Below are 4,021 nucleotides of genomic sequence, written 5' to 3'. Positions count from 1 at the left end.
ACACATATTAAGGAAAACTTACTATCTGTCAAGTACTATGCTTGCAAAAAGTGATGCATTTGTGAAATAAAACTGAGAAGGCCCTCTCTTCATGAAGCATATGCTCTAAAGTTGATGCATACGGGGTGTCTCTTGGTAATTGGCAGCTATTGTCTACATTAATATCCTTTCCTTCATTTTCCTGCTTCCTCTTTGAGAATAAGAGACTCCCCAGAAGGAAAACAAAAGTGCTATGCCCCACATTTCTTGTAGCTACTAATTTATTATGTACTGTGTATGCTATGCATTTTGTAAAAGCATGCCTTAGTACTATATCCTCTCATCCTATTGACTATTGGTGCTGAATAGTAAACATTGATTTCTCGTGGGGACATAGAATCAGTGAATACATTTGCCATCTACTTTTTAAGCGTAAGACAGGTCATCATATCGCATGCTGGCTTTTTCTACTGTGCATCTGAAAACAGAGATGGAGAAGTGAAGATTAAAAGGAAAAATCAGGCTAGAGCTATGTGCAGAGGAAATGTCATTCCGTTTGACTCCGAATTTATCTTTTTGTGACACTGTGGCTCGCTTTCCCAGCTTTGTCCCTGCAACAATCTGACCCCAAACTGTTCAACTTGGAAGATAGGCTCTTTCTCTCTTTAAAGATATGGCCCTTATATTTGAATTCAAAAAATTAAGAAAACAAACTCCCCGCCGTCAAGTGGGTCCTGACCCAAAGTCGCACAAATATCTAAGACGAGATTCTGATGAATTTTCTCAGGAGACGTCGAGTTTCTCTTTGTACTTTAAGAGTTTTTTCTTATCAACATCCCATGAGCGGTATTGTCCAGTAGATACTCAAAATTACAGTATTCATTTCCAAAATTACTTGGTGACTTGGTGCAAAAATATGTAACTTTAACATCACTCACAGGATACCACTGCTTATGTTAAAGGAATCTTTGACAAAAGATGTTTACATGTGTTTTATTGACTGTACAAAGGGATTCAACTGTTATTATAATAAATTATGGATAAAATTGTGAAGAATGGGAATTCTAGAACACTGAATTGTGCTCATCGACGAAAGCAATAACCACAAAACACCATGTTTCACACAGAACATATGAATATGGCATGATTTAAAATTGAGAAGAAAGTGCATCAAGATTGTATCTTCTAAGCATACTTATACAATCTATACAGTGAGCAGGTACTTTGAGAATAGGAGTGTAGCATCAGGATTGGAGCAATACTCATTGATACCTTCTAATATACACATGCACAAACTTACTTTCTGAAACTCAAGAAGGCTTGAAGAGTCTCCTGATAAAGGTCAAGGATCACAGCATTCAGAATAGAGTACACCATAAAACAAGTGAAACAGAAATCCTCACACCTGAATCAAAAAGCATCATCATGATAAATGGAGAGGGAAAAAAGATCACCACGGATATTATTTTATTGATGATAACCACCCTCACTCCTTACAGTCACAGAAGTCAGGAAATCAAAGGATGGGGCACATTGGGAAAAGATGCAGCAAAAGACCTCCTTAGAGTGTTAAAAAGCAAAGATAACAATTTGAAGTCGAAGATGTACTTGATTCAAGTCATAGTGGTTTCCATCACCTCATCTGCATGTGAACGTTGGACAATGAATAAAGAAGACTGAAGCACTGATGCCTTTGAATTACGGTGATGGAGAAGACTATTGAATATACCGTGGACTTCCAAAAAAGGAAAATTCTGCCTTGGAAAAAGTAAACCCAGGATGCTCCTTGGAAGCAAAGGGATCAAGACATTATCTCACATACTTTGAAAAATGTATCAGGAGGGACCAGTCAGGAGAAGAAAAGTATGCTTGATATAATAGAGGGTAAGAGAAAATTGAGGAAGATCTTAAAGATTGACACAGTGGCTGCAACAATGTGCTCAAACACAGCAATGATCGTGAGAATGGCCTAGGACAGAATAGTGATTCATTCTATTCAACCATTGTGTCATTGTGTTAGACTGGGTTGATCAAAGAAACAAATTCAGGGACACTCATGTATGTATAAGAAAGAGCTTTATATCAAAGAGTACTTTTATATTAAGAAAACATGCAGCCTATTCCAGATCAAGTCCCTAAGTCCAATATTAGCCCACACTAGTCTATAAATTTCAGACTCATGCAACACATGCAATAATGCTGAATTCAGGAAGATCACAGCCTGGTGGGTGAAAAGTCTTGTGGATCCAGTGGTGACGGAAACATCTCCAGGGCTCTGGCTGCCATCAGTATGGCTCCATTTGGAATGTGAAGCAGAGAGAGAGAGAGAGGCCCGCTCTTCTGATAACAGAATCAAAAAGGAGGAAGCTTCCAGAGTCCGCAAGAGAAGGCCAGGCTCACAAGGAGGGATCATCAGACTGTGACCTGATTGACAAGCTAGACTCCACCCCTTCATTCTCTTATCAAGTTCCCATGAAATTGTGTAGGTACCACAGTCATTATGAGTACGAACAGACTAGATAACAGCTAATAACAACAAAAGGGATTCTAATAATCAGCTGAGATGTGTTGCTTTATTTTCACTTTTAAAATTTATTTGTAAGTAAGTATACTGAAGGAAAAAATAGATTATTACATAATGTATGATTTATTTTATATAGCATTATATATATATGTATAGATGTATATATGGTATTGTAAGGGGAATTTAATTGTAGGGGAAGAAAAAAATTGTTAGCCAAGAGGTAGGGATGACATAAAGGGGTGAACCTTTGTTCTTGATGAATAGTTCTATATCTGGATGGTGTGGGTGAGCATGTGAATCAGCATACATGATAAAGCAATATAGAACTGAACACACATTAACACATACACAAACACATTAATGCATATAAAAATGGTGAAATCGGGGTACATTCTGTGGATTGCACTCATGTTAATTCCCTGGTTATAATGTTGTAAAATAGTAATGCAAGGTGTTACCATTGGATGAAGAATAAACATGATCTCTCTCTTTATTTTTCTCAATTTTCCATCAATAAACATTTATTTAAGAAACAAGCAACAGCCACAAAAACAAATGAGACATTTCCAAAAAGTACAACAAAGCCAAGAAAAATTAAAACAACACCAACAACTCCTTGTTCTTGGTAATTTCTTTAGCCTGGCAATCAACTTAAATAGATGGCTACAGACAACGTCCAGATTGGACATAAATTAAATTAGTATCCATATACCTGTTCATGCCATCATTTCGAAATCCCCCAGTGCCGTTGACATCTTGTAGAACTCATTTATTCAAGTCACAGTCTGCTAATAACTATTCAACTCATACAAATGCTACAGAATAAGATTCTCGGGGAAAAAAGTATGCAATTTATGACCCAGTCTTAGACAGATGGTCTGAATGATTATTCCCCAAAGGTTCTGCTCTGTGAGCAGATCAATTGTGATAGCAAAATATATGTAGTGTTTCACACCTCACTTGACACTCTTGTACAAAAAAATGGATATGGCATACTGGAAACATCTCATGCTTGCCCCAGTAAGTAAGAAATGGATCTCAATATTCAGTAATGTGAGCCCTTTTCCTGAATGCAAGAGGAGAAAGAGAGCTTAATTAATGGTGCAAGAGGTGTGAAAAGACTGCCGGGTGATGGGAAGCACACGGAGTTTTCAACTGCACAACCCAAGAATTGGCAGAATTTCCCCTCCTCTACTGCCAGCAGTACTCTTCCTCTGTTCTTCTAGAGTTTGCCAGCTGGAAAGCGCAGGCCGGGCTGTCTTCTGTGTTCCCCTGAACGGTGAGGCTGGCTTTGCTGTTAGACACCCATACAAATTCACACAAATGAACCCCGCTTGCATTCCAAGAAATCAATAATGCAATGTGTTGAAAATGGTTAAAAGCAACATATAGAACTGAAGCAATGGGCATTTGTTGTTAATTTATTTAAGCACTTGGCGATTTGCCCATCATTAAAACAGGCCTGCTCTCGAGCCTCAGAGAACCTTCAGTGTAGAAAGCGTTTTCTACTTGTCAATT

The sequence above is a fragment of the Echinops telfairi genome, unplaced genomic scaffold (genome assembly GCF_000313985.2).
Source record: "Echinops telfairi isolate 266 unplaced genomic scaffold, ASM31398v2 ScPeMD7_2291;HRSCAF=2852, whole genome shotgun sequence".
In the NCBI taxonomy this organism is placed as follows: domain Eukaryota; kingdom Metazoa; phylum Chordata; class Mammalia; order Afrosoricida; family Tenrecidae; genus Echinops; species Echinops telfairi.
The sequence above is the reverse complement of the archived record's forward strand: the minus strand, read 5'-3'. Positions refer to the sequence as shown.